General features: G+C 30.7%; 1 protein-coding gene across 2 annotated transcripts in view; it reads right to left on the bottom strand.

Moving 5' to 3' along the window:
• The window catches only part of CDH9 (cadherin 9), a 111,920-nt gene extending 92,310 nt beyond the window's left edge, over positions 1 to 19,610 (bottom strand). The window contains exon 1 of one of the 2 annotated variants that reach the window (XM_081054605.1): positions 19,298 to 19,610. The gene's annotated coding sequence lies outside the window, so the exon portion shown is untranslated. The remainder of the gene's footprint in view (positions 1 to 19,297) is intronic. The other variant, XM_081054603.1, reaches the window with a different exon arrangement.
• Between the last annotated feature and the right edge of the window lie 3,220 nt (positions 19,611 to 22,830).

The raw sequence follows: 22,830 nt of genomic DNA, 5'->3' as shown, positions 1-22,830 counted from the left end.
TCAAATGAGACATCATTATCATTATCAGAATTTATGTAGGTAAATAGACACAGGGACTGTAGAGATAAAGATTGTTAAAATATGTACCGACACTTCATATAATTTTTATTACTGAGATAATCTATCCTTCAATCAACATTTCTACATATTTTGGAAGTTTATTTTTTCCTTAATTGTAACCATCCTCAGATATAGACACTGTAGTATCTCAATGAATCTCTAACAAACAGCACTGATATGTGAATACGTCCTATAAATAAACTTTATCTTGGATTTTCTAAAACATGGATGTAATATCAGGTATGGGTTTTGACCATACATTCACAACTCATTTCTATGATACAGGGCTGGAATCAATAGACTAGATTAAGGAGAGGGTTGAAGGTGAGAGATTGTCGTTTGATGAATAAATACATTATTCATCACAAAATGCTACAAAGTGAACAGAAACAATTATTGGATTTATACTCAACAAGTTTAATCGCTGCACAGGTTAGATTCTGCCATCAATTCAAAAAGGGAATCCATTTGGCTAATATCCTTAATAACTTACATGCTACTCATTGTATAAGAATGCTTATTTAAGTTTAGATGTTTGTGAACTTTGAGTTTTTCTTTTTTTTTTTTAATTAAATTTATTGGGGTGTAAATTGTTAGTAAATTTACATAGATTTCAGGTGTACAATTCTGTATTACATCAGCTATAAATCCCATTGTGTGTTCACCACCCAGAGTCAGTTTTTCAATAGTTGTATTTAAAAATCTATTTGGTTCTATCCATTTTGGGAGGAAGCTTAGTGTGATTGGCCAGACAATGTTCTCCTAAGTAGTAGTTTTAAATCCAAGCATAACTTAAATTGAATGTGGAGATAATACAGGAAATAAAATTCTGTTTCCTTCAACCAACCTTTGAAAATGATTTCAGGAGTCAAAAACTTAGGATATGATAACTTTTATTTATGATATTTTGGTGATATTGAGAGAAAAATTAGGGAAGCAGATAGAAAGTTTCAAAGAACTCTTTCTTCCTCCCTCCCTCCTCCCTCCCTCCCTCCCTCTCTGTCTCTCTTTAATCCCCAAAGTGGGAAAGCATATGTTTATTCATTTATATTAAACTCTGATAGTTGTTCAAAAAATTGCATTCAGATCACTTAGAGTTTTAGGTGCCAGAGTGTTATCAAGTTCTATCATTCTTTCTTTCTTTCTCTCTTCTACAATATCACAAGCTTCAAGTTTAATAAATACTATAATTCATTACCTCAAAACTCTTCATACCTTTTTTCTATTCTTTCTCATTCTACCTTTTCTTTAACTTCTGACACACATATGTCAAAGTACTTTTCCTAAAATGCTTTTCTTAAAATACTTTTTCATTAAGCCTTACAGATATAGAGAGTAAACTATAACGATCTCCCATACAGAAAGAAATTGGGGTCAGAAGGGTCAAATCACTCCTCCAAGATTGGAGTTAGTACATGACTGGGATGGAATATGAAACCAGATAATCTCATTTCAGAGCAGATGTTTGTAAACCATAATATATCCTGTGTAAATTAGCTTCTGATGCTGCCACCTACATCAGGTTCAAATCCAGCTGCTCATTTTTTCGGAGTTTCGTATCTACTCTATGCTACCTTTTCAAACATTTCTCTTTCTCAGAAAATTATTTGGATAAATTCGTATGTCAAAAATGGAATGTTTTGTCAATGGGGGTAAACCAATAATTTGAAAGGCATTCTAACTGATTTAGACTTCCGTTTATTTATAAGTAGAGCTAAAATATCATTTCCAAATATTATATATAGAATGTTTTCAGGTTTAAATGATCTTTACTTAACCACTATATATATATAAGTTTATACACACACACACACACACACATACATATATATATACATATATACATATATACATATATACATATATACATATACATATATACATATACTTATACATATATATACAAACATGTATATATAATGTTACTATATATGTTGTTTATATATATACGTTTATATATATTATATATATGTTAATTTTATATATGTATATATAAACCCACTATATACATAAGTGTATATCTGTATATATGTGTGTGTATATATATATATATATATATATATCACTATACATATATATGTATATATAAAATATATATACACTAGCATTGTCTTCTCTCCTTTTATACTTAAATGGTGTAAGATTATATTATCATTATTAATTGTTATCGTGCCCTTGTATTAGTAGGGCTGAGGGAAATAAAAAGGAATCTATTTAGGGTTAAGAATTGAAATCAGTGAGAAATTTGAAGAGCCATCCTAAGCAAGTGGTAACAGGTGAATTCTAACTCATGATAAAGCCTTTGCATATTTGTTATTTAACTTTTACATCAGTAGAACTCACAGAGCAGAAAAGTTAGTACAGAGGTGGTGGAGTCATCTCACATTCAGCTCGGGAAAATATTGGCCATTAAATGAAGAAATTTGAAAATTATATATAAATAAACACAGGTGAAATAGATTTTTATATTCAATCTTTGGAAACCATTTTTAATATTCTTTGAAATAAAATGAGATTTTTTAAGTAGAATATTTAAGAAAGTGTTATTGCATATATATGCAAAGGTTTCTGATATTCATATACCATATATGGAGTTTTGAAAACATTTTCATGCTTTTGAGTTGTCCAAACAATGACTGCAATGTAACTATCTGTAAATTGAATTTATTAGAAGTATTATCTTACTAGGAGATTGGGTTTAAAAAGTGGACACACCTGGAATAGATGAGATAAAATATATTCCTTTTGATTGTCCTGTGAGGACATACACATTCTATTTTATTTTCTATAAATGGATAATAGCATTAATATTTCAAAATATAAATTTAAAATATTTTAATCTAGGAATGTAATTGTCTTAATTGCCTACTGGGTTATTTTGATTATAAATAATGGTAATTAGTGTTTTAACATAATTTAATTATTTAAAAATGTTCTAAATTTCCAAAATTATGTTAAACAAATTTTAATAGCAAGAAATAAAATCAAAATATACCCCTTAATTTAAACTTTCAGATACTTAAAATAATAGCTTAACCTTTTTTTTCTAGAAGGCAACGATTTTATCAATTATAATAGAATTGCATTATTTACACTTATTGCTATTAAATACTAAGCACTGTAACACATACTGTCCAACTATTGCAAGGTATATAAAACCTTACAACAAAACATGATAATTTGATTTTTAAGAGTCTGGATTATTTTAATGTTATTATCAAACTATTTTAAGTGGCAATATTATAGAATATGATACATATAACTATTTTAAGTACTTATTACATATATGTATATATAAATACATACATACATGTACATACATACATACATAGTTCCCCAATAACATATATTTATCCAGGAGATGACAAAAATATTCGTTTTGTCTATCTTTATGGTTTATCTTCTATGTCATTACTGAAATAACTAAAGAAGATAATTAAGAACCTCTATAGTAATTCATCAAGTTTACAATATTTAGTGTGTAACAATTTTAAAAGTTTGTCTTGATTATTAAATGTAAAGATAACTATTATATAGTTTATGAAATAATTGAACTCAAATGTTTTATTTGGATAATTAATATTGTAAAATCCTCATGAAATTAAGTAAATATTAATTTGTTTTAAGTAATATGTATTAAAAGACTGGGCCATTATACGTCTTTAACATTAAAATGATGTGTTCAGTAACTGATCATTCAACTAATGAAAATATTTCCAGATGTAGATTTGACTTGTTTTCATCTGAAAACTGATTAAAATGATTATTTTGAAGCAGTTTAATAGTGGAGTAAAGACTGTTTCAAATATTATAAAATGCCAGTAGAAATAAGGGGAAATTAGGGCATTTTCTCATATTTTCATATTGTAATATGGGCCATCCAAAAGAGGGAGCTAAAGTATTGCGCTAAAGTAACTTGGTTTTATGAATGTTAAATTTTGGATCAGTTTCACATATGAATTGCACACTGTTTAGATGTATATTTACCTGGGTCTGATACTGACTTACCAACATTAACATATTAGTGGTTAGTACTTAATTCGTGGCTCTAAAGTTGTATATTCGCCCAGAAAAAAATGATTCTTTCAGCCAACATAAAATGATAAAAATTAATTATGAAAGATTAAAGGAACATTAAGCTAAATGTCTTAATGTTGAGTCTTCTAAAGAAAGGGGAGAAATCGCAAAAGCCTCAGGTAACTTGAATCACATGATTTTTCCCCCCAGTTATATAAATGGGACTGCAGTAGTCCTCCCTTATCTGCAGTTTCACTTTCCTTGGTTTCAATTACCCACAGTCAGTCGCAGTCCGAAAATATTAAATAGAAGCTTCCAGAAATAAATTATTCATAAATTTTAAAGTATTCTTAGTAGGTGAAAAACTCTCATGCTGTCCCACTCTGTCTCACTGGAACGTGAATCATCCATTGCTCAGAACATTGGCGCTTTACATACTCCCACTCTCCACTCTTTAGTCACTTAGTAGCCCTCTGAGTTGCTGTTAGATAGGTGCAAAAGTAATTGCGGTTTTTACAATTATTTTTAACCTTTTAAACCGCAATTACTTTTGCACCAATCTTATAGATCGCCTGTGCAATATCATAGTGATTATTTTCGAGTATCCATTATTTTACTTAATAATGGCCCCAAGGCACAAGAGTAGTGATACTGGTAATTCCAATATGCCAAAGAGATACCTTAAAGTGTTTCCTTTAAGTGAAAAGCTATTTATGTATAGAAACAAACAAAGAAATAAACAAAAAACACCAAAAAAACACCAAAACATAGTACATACTATGTATAGGGTTTGGTACTGTCTCTGGTTTTAGGCATTCTTTGAGGGTCTTGGCGTATAGAGAAACTGCTGTAATACTGAGGTTGTTTCCACATACGTGAATATTCTTTTTCCTTTTTTCTTTTGTGTAATCTTAAGGTTTATTGAATGATTCTCCCTCGAGTCCTCAGTACTGGATAACTTTTTCATGACTCATTTGATCAGAAAGAACAAAATGCAGGACTAAGGACTCCCTGAAACAAGGAAGCTGAGTAATATTTTATAGTAAAATAATTTAAACCTAAAATATTTTTACAATATGCCACTAAGAAGCAATCAAAATAACTGACCAAATTTCAAACTTTGAAATTAAAAAAAGAAATAAAAATGAATGAATGAATGCATAAAAAAATAATGAATGATCAGTTGATCGAGAAGTTTATCAATGGATACATATCAGGTTTTAACATAAGACAAACAGGGCAAAGTATCTTTCCATAGAAAAATCTAGCCACAATACGTATTTCATCTAATCAGTTTTAGTTATTTTAATTAAAGTGTGTTTTACATCCTTTTGCTAATAGTAAATGTAATTACTTAGAGTGTCAACAGTAAAAAGATTCACAATGTGACTTTTGATTCTAAGCTAAGATTTCTGTATTAAACATTGGGATTTCAGGAAAGAAAATGAAAGACTCTTTCATCTATTGTGCTGAAATTCCTTATCACTCTTTGGTGCAGTGTACGTAAATAAAGAATCCATGTTTTTTTTTTTTTTTAAAAAAAAAAAAATAAAGAATCCATGTTGACAATGGAAATTGAATTTGGATGCATATAGTGTCTTTCAAAAACCCTTAAAAGTAATATAAAATATGATGTATCTATAAAACACACCCCAGGAATATACAATACTTATTGTAACTTCAGCAATATCATTGGCAAAGAAATTCTGTATGCTAATAATGTTTGTGGTTTATCCTACACAGCTGCTACTCATTTTCCCCATAGACTAGGGTAAGATATCATTATAAATAAATGTTCATTGCCAAAGAAAAATAGAATATGTAGTTCCTTATTACAAAATGTCATTTTATAATGGGATTAATTTAATTAGTGAATAGATTAATTTGCTCTTTCAGAACATCAGAAAAAAATCTGTAACTCCAGTAGGAAATCACAAGAGGAGATAATTTACCTATAGATAATTAATTTTCATGTAAATAAATTGTGAAAGCAAAATATTCAATTGACTATCAGATCCTTGTATTATATTTCCTGAAGACATTACATTGAAACAGAGGATGTTGCTCTTTTTGTGACTTCGAAGAAGTTATCTTACACACTAATGTTTTTCTTATTAATCTCACAACAACATAGATAAAACATGGTTAAGAATAGTAATTTCTTCTAGGTTAGCTATGAGGTATAGCACCTGAAGCACCTAAGAGAGATTATTTTTCGACATAAAACCAATGAAATAACATCGAAGGATAGAATTATGGAATGATGCCAATGTATAACCCCTCAAAGAAAAAAACTGACCATATTTTTTTTCTTTTTGTATAAATTTACTGTTTTACAAATTGAGTGTTTATTAACCTCATTTGACATTATGACTTTTTATTCTTCCAATGAGTTCAATCTTTATTTTTAAAATTGCCAAACTGACATTGTTTTTTCCTGTAGATTAAGGAACTATATTAAGAAATTTTTCCATATCATGCACTTTTTGTTATAATATAGAAAAAATGTGTATAAAAGAGAATTAAAATGAATGAAACTCATCTTCTTTGGGGGGGGTTGATGTTTGAATTTATTATAATAGTTGTGTATATGCTGACAGAGTGCTTGAAACAGATTAGTGCTGGAGACATACCTGAAATGAACACATTTCTGAATATATGTGACAATAATTAAATTCCCATTGATATGGTTTCTATACGAGGAAATTCTGATATCAATGTGGGAAATCTAGGCAGTGTGGAGGTCATTTGAACAGATGTAAGATCTGGTCCTAGATTGGACACCAACAAAGAGGAATCTGAATCTTAGAAAAGGCCTTCAAAAGGACCAGGTATGGAAGCATGATATCCAGGCTTTTGGATAATTTTAAGTATAATTATTTCTGTTGTTTTATTTATTTTTCCCCCTACAAGATGGAGGCTTGTTAGAGAAGCAATTGAAAGTTGACTGTAACTATTTTCAAGCAAAGATTTAATTGACTTTGGAACTGAAATTACGCTTACTGCCTTCTAGTCTCTCTCCACCATTTTTAAAATGAAGAAATTAAATCGCAGAATGATAAATGAATACAAAGCTCTTATCTTAGGTCTTTTTACTTCCATCCATTGTTCGCTTTACTATACCAGACTGGACTGTAATTCTACCATGAAAATTTGGTAAACAGTCAACCCCACTTTAGTTCTTGCAGATGGTATGGATACTTGGCATAAAGGATTTTTCCTTCTCTGCATCCAGGATTCAGTTGTTTCATCATATATTTCAGTAAGGTTTGCGGAGAAAGCCAGGCCCAACAACAGTAAATAAAAGGGCAGTCATTTTTTTTTTTTTTTTACCTTTGGCTACACATGTTTATTGTAATGCCATTTTACATATAAAGGGTTATGAACAAATAATAATTTTGTAAAAAAAAATAATGGTATTTATTGATAAGTTATTCTTAATTACATAATTTATTTGTGGAGATCTGGGTTCTACTCTTGATGTTTCTCTTCTAGGATCATTTTAAGCAAATTTCTCAGGGCTGTTGTGTCCTCATCTGTAAAATCAGTCAATTAAACAAAATGTTAGTTAGCTTCCTTCTTGCTGTAATAATGTCAGACTATATAGAATCATTCTTTTCTTAATTTAAAATCTTCCTTCCAAGAGGGAAATTGCATTTTATAAGATGAACTTTTCCTATTTAAAAATAACATGTAATATCATTAGAAATCATTATGACAGTTTGGCCCTTTATTATTTTTCAATAATAATGAACATTGAATAAATGGTTTTTTCAAGTCCCATAATTCTCTTACATTTTCAAACATATTTTTCATATTTTGGTAATTGGGAGTGTTTTTGTAGTGCTCTGTGCCTTTTGAAAGTGTGATTGCTTACATAATTTTTAAGAAAATTTCTTCAATTTTCCCAATATGTTCTCATTGTCACTCCTACTCTGTCTTCATGATTGATCATGTCATATTTTTTTAAAGGCAGCGTAGGTTTCTTTGGAGAGAATATGTTGCTTAATCAAGTAAAATCCTAGCCTGGGCCAAAAGCATCTTTTCTGTAAATTATTTGAAAGTATAATTATTTTTCATTTTCTAACTAATTTTAGAAGTCTAGAAAAGGGGGAAGTCCTGAAAACCGTATAGAATATTACAACTACTTTTTCCAAATGCAGGGGCAAAATTCTCTAAAACCCATATTATTAAACTGACAGTTTTAGTACATTATGGGTATAATAGCAATAATAGTAAGCAGGATTATTATTTATTGTGCATAAAATAGTAATAATAAGCACAATTGATATTTATTAAGTGGCTACTGTGGTAAGCACTTTGATGCATGTAATATAGTCATCTTGACAGCAACCGTAATGATTATAATTATACACACTTTCACATGAGAAAACTGAAATTTAGGAAGATGAAATAAGTTATTTGAGACTACACTAGAGGCAAAGAACAATTATTTATAATGGAAGCAAAGACAAGAGCTGGTCTTTCTGGCTCTCAAATCTGACGATTAATATGTAAGTAAACATGATTTGTTCCCTATTTTGTAGTTCAAAAGAAGAACAGGTAATTTGGTTAGGGAAAGGGAGAAGCAGGAAGTTAGGAGAGCTGGAGTTAACATCAGACCAGTTATAAATAGTATAATACCTTTCAATGTGGTAAATGAATCAGTTTCATAATTAAGTAATGTAGAACTTACTGAGGGAGTAATTTAGCTAAACATGATTCACCCAAAACAGTGTTGAAAATATCCAGTAAGTACTCCAAATTGGGCATGTTTTCACTTTCATTATATAACCATAAAATAGTACATTTTCACCAGAATGAAAACCATTCTGTAGGATAAGAAGCATTATCATCTACATGTTACTTGGTGGTGGTGGGGGGGCGGGGGTGTATTGTCATTATAATTGTTTACTTGGTACAAATCATATAGACCTATCAATATACATTGAGTAACATGTTGATTGGTCCTTTTAAAGATGGGTGTCCAACCAGTTCTTGTGAGATGAAAGATCAGTTTTCAGCAAGGACATTGTATACTGAGGACCCAAAAGAAGATAACTGGAGTCATCTAATTCAGATATGGTTAGGGAAATACTGATTAACAACCAAAAAATGCTCAAGGGTCCTGGTACAAAGAAACACTATTTAGACTAACAGAATTATCTCAGAAAATTTAACCAGAGATCATCTAACAGAGGAAATCAGTAAAGAGAAGCCACAAAAATGCCAAGAGATAAAGGTTGGCATGGTATAACAAAGTGATAAAAGTGGAACCTGTAGAACAGCAGATATTTAGATGTAGAGAAGAACTGCAGTCACATAATTAGATTCCTTCTTCAGGAAACTATATTAAAAAGTATAAAAATCATGTTGAAGATAAAAATCACACAAATACGAAGGACTTGACATTTGGAGACATTTGAGCAAATTCTAGAATGGATTCTGCTATTTCTGGTGTCTTGAAGTCCTGTCTACTCTCAATATTCAAGATAAGGAAGGATCAATCTTACTACGAATTCCTTTTTTTTTTTTTCTTGGAGAGTTATAGGATTATCCCTCATCATTGTAGATAATGACACTGAAATATACAGTGGTATACACAGATATATGAGGTATGACAATTAAATTTGTGAACTTGTTGCAATAATGTTTCTATCCTTTTTTGATATCAGAGGGATTATTCATTACAAATTGGTACCAACTGGACAAACAATTAGCCAAGTTTACTATTTGGAAGTGCTGAAAACATTGCATGAAAAAATTGGATGACCTGAACTTTTTGCCAACAGTTCATTGCTCTTGCATCATGACAATGCACCAGCTCACACAGCGCTGTGTATGAGGGAATTTTTAGCAAGTAAACAAATAACTGTATTGGAACACCTTCCCTACTCACCTGATCTGGCACCCAGTGACTTTTTTTCTTTACTGGAAGAGAAGGAAATATTGAAAGGAAGACATTTTGATGACATTCAGGACATCAAGGGAAATACACCGACAGATCTGATGGTCATTCCAGAAAGAGAATTCCAAACTTTCTTTGAAGGGTGGACTAGTTGCTGGCATTGATGCATAGCTTCCCAAGGGGAGTACTTCGAAGGTAACCGCAGTGATATTCAGACATGTAGGCATGTAGGATGAGTTCGCGAACCTAATTGTCAAACCTCATATAAGTCCTATTTACAATAAGATACTCTTTCCTGCCTTACCTTGAATGAGTTTTCTACTTATAACCAGGAGAAACTAGAGAACTAAATATTTTGGACACTCATAGTTAATATTTAAATATTCTACAGTAGCTGTCTGAAATTCCAACCACTCAAAAAATAACAACATTTAATAAAAAAATCTAACTGTGTGTATTTAAAAAGATAAACATATTAGAACCACTTATTTAATTTTAAAAATAATGCAAGTTGTTAATATAATATTACTATGAAAAATAGAAAACATTCATATTCTTGTTACTAAGTTTATCTCTAAAAAATGTAACATAACCCGGTCATATTTATAAATTTAATTGGAATTGGGATTATGTTATGAAATGAACAAAGTTTATCTTACCAGGGCCTTTCAGACTGCCATTTCTTCAACTAAAAATGATGTTTTTCATAATATTTCCTTTTCTCTGTTCAGAATCAATTCAAATGTCACCTTCTTCAAAAACCCTCCCTTACCACTTTGATTGAATAAATATTTGGCACTCCTATATGATTATAGAACAAATTTACTAAATAGTGTAACAGTAGTTTCTACATTTTATTAACTATATTAACTGCATTATAAAGATTAGAGATAAGCTTTCAAATCATTAACATTCATCACAAATATAACTTCTAGGTTAATTTTAATGAACGTTACTACCAATCATGCGATATTTTTAGACCTATATTTTTCAAACCACAATAACGTCCTCATTCAAATAAACCACCTTTATAAGCACTTTTCATTTTAAGGTCAAAGATGTCATTCATTTTATAGTTAATGATATAATTAAAATAATAAAAGGTGATGACATGAAAATTATAGAAAAAGAAAGTTAGATACCTAGCATTAAATTATGTGATATATTAAATACTGTGAAATTTTGTTACCATTGAATTAAAGGAATTTCATAACTCACCCATATCTAAATCCATGTAGAATGTACTTATTCTAATCTAAAGCAACAAACTTTATAGTGTTCTATCTATGATAGTAAATATTCTATTGTAATTTCAATGATATAAATTTACAAGATAAAATACTTCAAAATATAAAATATGTCCATTGTCTGTTATGTCAACTTAAAGAATCATCTCCTCAAGATGCAAGCCAAGTTAAGGATATTCTCTTGTATTTAAATATATCTCTGAAGTGGAGGAGGAGCGAGGGTGGGGAAGAATGACAAGAGGAGAGAAGCAAAGCAGTAAATATGGATCCAGAAGTAGTAGCAAAATAAAGCTGCAATGAAGGCCGGAAAACACAAGTAGTTATTCGGTGGGTGCAAAAGTAATTGCAGTTAAAAAGTTTAAAATAATTGCAAAAACCGCAATTACTTTTGCACCAACCTAATAAAAGCAGGAAGAAAAATAAATCATCACAGTTCATTGCATGGAAAAATAAATCTGCTTTCTACAATTCATCATAGATTTGTGCTCAGTTTGATAAAAAGCAGTGGACAATGTACAACAGCAGTGAAGTCCATTTAGCCACCAAATAATTTAGAATTAAAACAAAAGAGAAAGGATCGAAGAACATGGATAATAATAATATGTTTCCTAATATTATAATTACATTTAAAAGGAAAAACACCTTCAGAAAAAATGTTACCTAGCAAATTAGAAATAGTAACTTATTAATGCATCCCTTATATAGTTATATGCTATTAATATATAATTTGGTATATCTATTAGCATATATTATGAGAACTTTTTAATCACATGTTAAATACTAAAAATCCTTTCTGTAATATTAACATATACTTACTTTCCTATACATTAAATTGATTGAAATGTACTTTTAGCAAGTTTATTAGTTAATACTTTTAAATTTTTCTCACGATGGAGATAAAGATTAGTTTTCATAGGAAACTGACACAAACCAAAATACTGGGGATGAAAAATGATAAAGTAATCAAATAATGACATGTAGAAAAGTGATGTAAACTGCAAATTTAATAACAAATATATTTCACTGCTTTTTTATAAATCATCTCATTTGTAGAAAGCCAAGGTCTGGTATGACTATGTATCACATTTTATATTGATCAAATAGGTACTTATTTTCTAATGTGCTTTTGAATCCATATTTTATAGAATAATATATTATTTATAAATAGCTAGGTATATTTTTCTCCAAACCCATAATGTGGATAAAATTTTTATTGCAGGGTACAATTTCTTAATACTGTTTCCATCTGGGTTGTGTACTTACATTTTCTTGTAATTTTAGAAGAATATGATTTATAAATATGGTCCTTAAAATACAGTGCAAGACATATATACAAGTGGCATTTTATTCTAAAATAAAATTTTGTTCTTTTCTGAATATGTTTAAAACTCAATTTCAAGGTAAGACTTCGATAAACACAGTTTAGTCTTGGGTATAACGAAGAAGGATTTTCATGCCCATGTTTAAATGAAGGGTTGCAGGGATCTCAAAGGTAATGCTGATTGTCAAGCAACAAACCCACAAGCATCTTAGGTGTGGGGAAAATTTAGACATCCCTGAGGGCATCATTATTAATTCACATTATTCTTTGACTCTGCTACTGATTCTTCAATGGAATTCCCAACTTTCTTGTCTCCTGTCACTCCATAAATTGGTCTAATTAATTTCAATATTCATCTTTGGGTATAAGTAATTACAAACCCAAGTAGTTCCTTGATATCTATATATTTTCTTTAATTCTCTCATAATAATTTTCCCCTTAGATTTCTACAATCACAAAAAAATTCTAAAGTTGAAACTTTCTTTCCTGTTTAAATAAAATGATCTTCCATGTTTAGCTATTGAAACTAAAATTTAACCCAGATGTCAAGTGTAAAGCAGTGAGTTTGAGACGTATCATACATATTTAAATATCTATCTAACTATAGAAAGATAAATATACATGATAAGTACTGATATAAACTCTTCATTTTAATGTACTAAAATAAGCCTGCAGTATTAAAGATGATAAGTAAATTATAGACATTCACTACTTGTATTTTAATAGAACTCTCTATTGTAAACTGACCAAAGTTAATTTTAATTATAAAGAAAAATATGTTTATTTCAGGTGTGATAATAACATTCTTCATTATTAATGATTCTTCATTGTATCAGGGGCCTGTATTCTAAGCTAAACTTAAAAGACAGACAAGTGTGATTCACATACATAATCAAACATATCATTATAACAGTGCAATAATTATTTAGTCCTTGGAAGAGTATTGTCAGAAATGCAAATCTGAATCACATTTAAAGATCTTGTGTTAAAAAACATAACTGAGTTGAAACTATATATAAAATGTTACATCACCTAATTAAACTGGCATGATTTGGGGAAGAAGGGAAAATGTAATTTCTCTTCTAATAGTTAAACTTATTCCAATCCTTGCTTAGTACATAACGTACTAATAATTTGTAATATTAATCTGGAAACAGTGGCAGTAATATAAATATTTATTCTTGACTCTTTTATTAATTAGTATATATCTCATTAGCTATAAGGCAATCCTATTTAATTTTAGTATCATATATTTAATGTAAAGCAAATTTCCAATTATGCAAATAGTTAATTTACCCAGCAATACAACAAATGTAAAATATCTATTGATCTGACCTTAACTAGGGGAAATGATCAAATAAATAATTTAAAATTGCACCATGTAATGTGCTTCCTTTGCATTATCTATAACAAAGTAAAAATAGTGTTTTATTTTCTGATGTTAATAATTGAATTTTTACCTAATATGGTTTGAGATAGCATTATGATTCCTACTTAAGATAGTAATTTCCCATCCACCATAAGAGTAGGAAAAGAGATTATATTTTTATTAGGTCTTTGAGAATCATGGACATTGAATAGAGAACAGTTATTTACAGTAATAGTTTTAAAATATGAAAGGCTAATTCTCCCTAATCACAAAATTATCCAAATCAGGCATAACACATGGACTGCAGTTGAGTTCAACTTTTCCAAAAAAAAGTCCTAATTCATAATTTATCATTTGTTAATGTTACATCTATGATTGCATGACAAAAGAGCTTTCTTAGTGTCTAATGTTACACAAGTGTAGTAATTTAAAGACTATAATTAACTTATACACTGAAATAATTGTGTTATTTCTTAGTAATTTAAAGACTATAATTAACTTATACACTGAAATAATTGCGTTACCCTATATTTTAGGGTATACACGCACACTAATTTACCCATAGACACAGATGTGCACAGATATAAACAAAACATATGTAAAAGCAGAAATATAAATACAATATGAAAAATGAAATTATAAATAATATAGATGTTACTTTGTAATTTGAGCTGTAAGTTTTAATTTGACCTGTAAATTTGACCTGGGATGTTTTATCTGTGGCTTAATTACCATTATAGTATAAAAGATTTTTTTTTCTGATATATTCTTTTTATTGTGAAGTGTTTGTAGCGCATAGATGTGAATATTTTGAGAAATGTTTCTGGCAGTTACAATAACTTATTACAGTAACCTGTCTATAGGGAAAAAACAGATGATAAAGAAGTTACTTGATTGTCTGCAGAAAAACTTCCTTTGAAAAGTTTTAGTTTTGATGTCCCTGTTTTGTAAATGGAGTGTATTTTACATAACATATTTTGTCCCAGGGGGTGATTTATTGATGTTTATTTGTTTAGGCTACAGTGTTATATGTGTTGTCTCCCCTCCTATACTGTCTTCCTGTAAATATTATTTCTTGTTTTTGTTGACTTTCCTAAGATTCTGTTTCAGTCAGTATGAGGGAAAAGTCCGTTATGTATTGGATACTCCATTAATATTATATAAAATACAGTGAGTTTAGTATAATGCAATATACATTTTGTCAGATATACCTATTTCTTACAGTATGTTTAGAAACATATTCATCTTCAAAGTAAAAAATCAGACAACTACTAGTCACTGCTATTTCCATTTTAAGTTGGATAAGTTTGGAGTGAAAAATATCATGAGGTCATCTATGCTCTTCACAACTGTAGAGTCAATCTCAAAAAATGATGAGTGGCAGGATTTTTAATTCATACCTATGAAACAATCATAGGCTCTGCTGTTTCACTGATTAATTAGAAAACCAAGAATCATCCTGCTCATAAAAAGAAACAGAGAGTACCAAAGCACTCATGCCCCCTGCAATTGATTTATAATTTGGCAAAGTAATGGAACAGAAAAATAAAACACAAAAACCTTGACTATCACCTTCAGAAACTATTCAGGTGTTCTCCTTATCCCTACCTTTTCTCATACATTCACACACCACTACCATCACCATCACCACCAACAACAATAATACTTCATGAGATTTCCATTTTCCTGTTATAGGCAGTTAGATCCATTATCATGACTTTTATGTTTTGGGAGGTGTTTCTTGGTGGTGCTAATGTAAATGTCTTGTTTAGGTTCCAGAGATAGTGCTTTTATTCAGGCACTTTGCATTTTTAATGTGGCTATAAGACCAACTCATACTAGTGCTAAATTTCGGGATAAGTGCATTAACTTATTAGGGCTGCTATGAAAATGTATGAAAGTGCTATAAAGACACTCCTCACTGTGCATACCTTACTATATTTTAATGACGAGACTAATGGTGGTTACAGGCAGAGTGTCTCATAGAGAAAAAAACTTTTCAGGACGATTAAAACAATCCAGGAATAATTGTTTTAAGCTAATCGCTGTGTGTGTGTGTGTGTGTGTGTTCCTAATTTTTCATATACAATTTGGTAGCCTTGGATATGTAACCTGGTCTTTCTAATCCTCAGTTTTCTTGTGTACAATCAAAGTTGGAGGTGGTTAAAATCTCTTTTCTAAAGTTCTGCAGTTTTATGTAAATACCTAAATAAGATAATGTCATGGATCTTAAGAGACTTTTTTGGAAATATTATTTAAGACACAACTCCTTTTTAGAAACAATTTGTAAAAAACAAAGAAATTGCTTTCCCTTAGGAAACATGTCTTCTGTTCCACAATACAATTGGCTGTATTTATAAATTATTATCAAGTAAAAATAAACATAGCTAATTAAAATCAATGTCCTTTAGGTCCTATTTAGCATATTTTATTTTTCCTTCAGAAAACTTAATTTTAATTAAGTAGATAATTTAAGAAGTAGTATGCACAAGAACTTAGAAGTTTTTATAATAAGATGCCTCACATAAACTAAACTCGCTCTATAATTCATATGCTTCTTGATTTGATATTATATCTAAAATAAACATATATTTAAATGTATATTGAAGTCAGAAGTATAAATATCTAATATATGACATTGGACATGTTTTAAAGTATAACACTCTGCTTTTTTTAAATACTAGATTTACTTCTACTTTATATTTAAATTTTAATTTGGTGAACAGAATTGGTCTTAAAGAATATAGCATACTAATGATCCATCACATTTAAGCATCTGTATTAATGCTAAATAATCACCCATCTAGGCTCTTCACTTTCACAGAGAACAAGTTACAGCCAATGTTTATTTATAACACACATGTATTCATTAAATTAGCTTTCACCTTAATTTATACTTTCTTGCATAAAATATGTTGCCATATTACTCACATATCTTATGTAATTTTAAGAATTATCCAGAGCATTCTGAATAACTGCACCTATTCATGGTGCAATTATTGTAGGGCATATATAACCGCCTCAAAACACTATTGATGTCTAATGAGAGATAAGCCAGTAAAATAGTCTCCAATTTATTTTTCAATCCTACATGTACCATAGAAGGAACAGTGCACTGGATAAACTCTGTGTGTACAGGGGTCACAGGAAAATGCCAGATTAAATCTCCTCATGCAAGGTGACACTCAGAAGAGCATCTGATCCAATATATAGCTTATCAAGTTGAACCATACAACATTTAAAAACATAATTTTGAAGCCAACTTTGATATTATCTAGTTATATATAGACAGTGACACAAGACATTTTTATTTTGATTATGCAATTGATACAATAATGGTGGCATAATTATATAAACCATTTCAAAATTGTTTTAAATACTATCAAAGAGTGTTATAAAAGGAAAATCATATTTTCCATCATAGAAAATAGTATCCTTATATGACTTGCTTTATTAGTCTTAGCAAATAATCTGACTTAAAGTTAGATAATTACTTTTAAATTGATACTACTATCTGCTTCCTCTACAGCATTTTCTATTTATTTCTTCCAGATTAGATGTGTTTGCAGCATGCATTTTATCGTACATTTTCTCATTTTTCAAAAAAAAAAACAAGGAGTTGACAGTATTTTAACATCTCAGCATCTATCTATAAAGTTCAGACAATTATTTTGTCCTCTTCCTTTGATAAAACTTCAGTTAAATCCAGAATATGTTTGCTGGCAAGACCACAGATGCATGCTGTTCGTGTTATATCCAAGTTCTCTGTGGCTGTGTGCTGCAATAGCATGTTATTTCATTTTCTTTATCTTTCAAAATGATCTACTTTGTCAACCTGGATTAACCAGTTTCGTAGTTACACAAATGTATCCTACACTTGACATAGCATTGCCTAGGCAATGAAGCAGTGTCTGAATCTGAAAACAGGATTTGTCCTCTATTGAATGCAGAAGGTGTTTAAATCATACTTTTTTTTTCCAAGTTAAGAATACTGAATGATCAAATTAATTCTTAGTTAGATTTAGTTGAAGATGGCTAACACTTCAAATTCCATAGATTAAGTAAGAAGTACCAAATGAAGACGTCCTCTTTTATGCAAAAGTTACCAGTTTTTGCTGTGACAAAATCACTATTTCTTTTATACTACATGGATTTCAAAATCCTTGTAAAAAAATCCTTATCAATAATTTCATAGATATATAAAATAAAATACTAAGTGACAAGAATTCTCCAAAAAACCCTCTAATTTCTCCTGAAATCTATAGTCCATTACATTCTCATCAAAAGTTGATCATAGAAATAATTATGAATTATCTACTACAGGTGATTACTTTTTAGTGCACCTTTGTTATTTAAATAGATTCTAAGAACATACTGCTAACAGTATCTAACTGTATGTACTATAGAATATTGATAACCTTATAATTACAATTTATCGTGCCTTATTATAAAGTTAATGTGCTTGAAAATTTAATTGATATGAATGGTTCTATTGAGTATGCAAAGAAAACAAGAAACAAACAAACAAACAAAAAAACAATGCTGCATCAAATCATTGCATTTTCCAAATCACTTCACATAAAACATGCCCATTTTTTTTTGAAACTTTCCCTCCTGTGGTTTTCATCCAGTCTTTATTACAGTAAGATACATTTGCCTACAATAATGGAGGGCAATTATAGCCTATAGATGTACACACATGTAGAATGCTTACCTGAGTGAGAACCACAAATATGTGAAAAAATGAAGAATCCTTTACCAGGTGAAGTGATCACCTGAATCCTGACATCCTGTGCCTTTCTATATATGTTATTTATATATTATTTTATTTTAATATTAAAAATAAAGTGTTTTTTCCTAAATTATGAAAAAAATATGCCTTTATTTTGGACAGTCTGACTCAAATTATGTAAACAAAAGTTATGAGAAAGTCAGGAGTCCATTTTAATAATTACATACATAAACACATTAATATGTAAGTGATTCAAAACCAATCAAATAAAGTAACATAATGTAAAGTTTGGTTTGAATTTTACAATAACGCTCCATACAAATCTGAGCACTATAAAAAGAGCTTGGGTAGGTACCAGTTTTGAAAAAGTAAAATAAGAAGCAAATGTTTGCAAGTTTTTTTCACTGGGTATTTTAATACCTTATTCAAATATTACCAAACGTATTCTTACCTGCTTCCAAATGTTGAGAGAGAGAGAGAGAGAGAGAGATTGAGAGAGAGAGAGAGAGAGAGAGAGAGAGAGAGAGAGAGAGAGAGAGAGAGAGAGAGAACAACTAGGAGAAAAGCAGTATTTGCATCACTTCATCATTGGGAAGGGAAAGCTGAGGAGCTGATACTGCCAAGCGAAGTAAATAACACTTACCTCCTTTAGCAATGGAACTGAGTTTAGCCCCGTTCAGCACTGTAATTCCGGCGGCGACGTTGCTTCTGTCTCCTTCCTTCCCTTCTCTTTTTATAGTATCTTCACAGCTGAATCTTCATGCATCTCAGTGTTCCTCCCTCTTCGAGCATCACTTTTAACTCAGACAGGCAGGAAGCTGAAGCCAAAGAAACTCTCTATCTGATTGGTTTCCATTCAGCGTTTCTGATTAATAGGAGACGGTCCCTAACACGGAAAGATGCTGCCGCTGATGGCGCTGCGCTGCGGGGCTCCGGGCTTGAGGCGGTGGCAGTAAAGACCTCTTTAGGGAGAGTGATTTGCAAGCGAATGAAGTGGGATGGCTCAGAGAGGAAGGCTTTGTCAAAGACCCCCACAAGAGAAAATAACGTAGTGTTTTTAGTCTCGGTGAATCAGCTCTGCTTAATCTGTTTGCAATTGGGAACGAAAGGTCACAGCGCGCCTGTAACCTGTAAATCATCGGTAGAAAATATATATTACATAGAGAAAGCCGTTGCTCAAAAGGAACTTCATGTATATCCCCTGCAGAACTGGCGCCGACCTATTTCAATTTAATACCAAAATTCCAAGTTCAAGAAAAGAAAGAATCCAGATTATATTTATCATGCATAATGATGAATTTTTATCTGTGTTTCTATGAGCTTATAAACTAAAATAACTTTCAAAAGCAGTAATTTAAAAGCTAATAACAGGTGTCCTAATAGATTCTTTTTCAGTAAAGGGAATGATGTCAAATATAATTTCAAATTTCTACACTTTGCTTTGTATTTGATATTGCAGTTGAGGGATTTTCACCTGCTTTGGAAATGTCCAGAAATAATGGTGACCATAGCCACATTACTAGAAGTAGATGGTCCACCTGTTAGATTCACTGGCTGTACACCGCTCACTATTAGAGTGGGTAAATCACAGCTGAGTCCAAACCTGTTTCAGAAGAGAAGTCCCTTTAGTACTTCTGGAAATGGCACAATAAGAAGGATATTGATTAGTAGATAAATCCTTCTGAAAAGAAGTTCTAGTAATAGTTGTATGAAATGTACAGTGGGAATATGGCTCACTTTATAATGGCTCGTTAAGTCACCGTAAGTAAATAGTTTAAATGCCAAAAAATATCAATATCCTATTTGATGCTTCAAAGGAAAACTGACAATAGAAAATAAAAAAATAAAATTGCCACTTCTTTTTGTCCCCTAGTGGTGAAGCTTATCCATGAAGTATAAACAGACCTGCTTCACAGAGGCATGGACGTGCATTATGGAAATTTATTTCTTTCAAGGGAAAACAAATACTTAGAAAATATGATTTTACATGTCCCAAAATAAAAGGTGACGCAACTAATGCATGGTAATTGAACTTGTAGTACATGGTTTTTAAAGAATTCTGAATTTGAAGTGGAGGAAATGAGCAAAAAAGTGGACTTCATTTTGTTCATCTACAAATGAAAGAAAGGAAAAAGAAGAAATAAAGCTTTATGCATATTGTCCAGGGCTAGATAGATCCAAATGGTTAAGAACAGCTTAGTAAATTTTTCATGGAGGCTAAGAGTGCTTTCTTGAGGCAAAGACACTTAATTTAAAATTCACATGCTACTTTATACTCATTTCTTCCAAGTTTACTTGTTCCTTTAAATAAATATATGTATTATGGAAGTCTCTTTGTTAATGCTGAGATAAAGTAATATATGTAAATTGGAAAAAAGGAACCAAACAAAATATTCTATTATAGTTTAAGATAAATAGTCACAAGTAAAAGCTTTAAATCTCTAAAGTTGCGTGCATTTTATTTTCCACTGACACCCAACTATAGAGAAAGACTGTTTTATATGAAATCCACAGTGCAAGAAAGCATTCTATTGCCTGATTTGAAGTTATTTTACTGCTCCTGGGAAAAAGGAGGGCAGGTGTTTGCCAATTAAAAAAATGGTTACTATCTCAGGAGTTTTGTCTTTCTCTTGATCGTCAGTAATAATGTAATATTTGAAAACAAAAGGTCTAAACCTTGGAATTATTGAAAATTCTTCAGTATCTTGTGTTTAGGCTCTTGTCAGTTTTCAAATATAACTAGCATTCTGTAGCATATAAAAACAGTTTTTAATACTTAGAATGAGGCATATAAATATTTAGCAAGTGGTTTTAAACAACAATATTAATCATCTTTATTTACAGTAGTAGAAATATATTTCATTTTCCTATGTAGACATCAAAATTCATTAACAATAAATGTAAAGTATTATTTGATGTATTCTTTTCAATATTATTTTAGTTTGAACTAACCTTAATCATTTCGTTCTTGAAATATTATGTTATTGCAAAAGCATATCATGGACTTCCTTTCTTTTCTTTGTCTTTGAATATAATGCACCACCATAATGAGCACCCCACCTATTTAATACTATGCAAAATAATTGATCTATCCCTGTCACATGGAAAACTCCAATTTCTTTTTGCATTTTGTTATTATAAATACTATTCTGTTATACAATAATCCTTTGGCAAATTGTGAGAAAGAAATATTGAGAAAAATAAAATAGCCACAGTGCTAGTTTATCTTGCACTGAAGCGGAAAAAAAAAAAAAAAAGATGAGTTAATAAAATAAACTTTATAGTCAAGTGAGTTTTTAAGCACACAGTGGTCCTGCAGTATTTAGAGAGACCCATAAAGACATAGGTAGGTATGGCCCTGAAACAACTATGAAACAGACATTCCCTGTGCAATGAAACACTCATGGGAACACCCTGGATTCCATCTGCTCCTGGTAGGAACTGCTCACTCCTTCCCAGCTAAGCCTGAAATGCTTTGCCACAACATGACAGCATTGTGACTATCCCTTCCCAGACCTATGTGAAAGATTTGTCTCAGTTCTTTTGCATGCCATAACAAAATATCAAAAATTCGCTCCTACAACCTGAGATTAAACTACACTCAGGAATGGAACAAAAATTATAAGCCGTCCCCTCCTTTCCCCTAGCAAATCATCCCTACTTCTAGCAAAACCTCTCCAGGTTTGAAGCTTCCCTAATCATCACCATGATTTTTATCACTATATGTCTTGAGGTATCCCCAACTCTCACCAGAATTCCCTCAGACTAATTATGCTCACTCGTGAATCTGTTTAGCATCAGAAAATCCTCTGTGTCCTTGGCCTTTTCTTTGAACATCACCTTCAATTTCCTGCTCTTACTCAAAGCTGGATGTTGTATAAAAAGCATTTTCCGTTTCATGTTTCTCACATGAGAGATTATATTAATATCATAGCCCATGTACCACAGGGCCCAGAATTGGGATAACTGGTCTCCTTGCTTGTCATCGCTAGAACATTTTTTCCTCACTCTGTTATCTATGCTTGCCATAGATTTTATCATACCTAATCCCCCTTGTTAAAATCAGTTAAAGACCTTAATAAATTCAGCAATCACTTATGTGATCCACACAGTGCATCGATTCTTCCTTGCCTAGATTTTTCCATCTCCCATGATCATTTCCTCCTCTTCCAGAGA

Source organism: Rhinolophus hipposideros (genome assembly GCF_964194185.1).
Source record: "Rhinolophus hipposideros genome assembly, chromosome: 7".
Lineage (NCBI taxonomy): Eukaryota > Metazoa > Chordata > Mammalia > Chiroptera > Rhinolophidae > Rhinolophus > Rhinolophus hipposideros.
The sequence above is the reverse complement of the archived record's forward strand: the minus strand, read 5'-3'. Positions and strand labels throughout refer to the sequence as shown.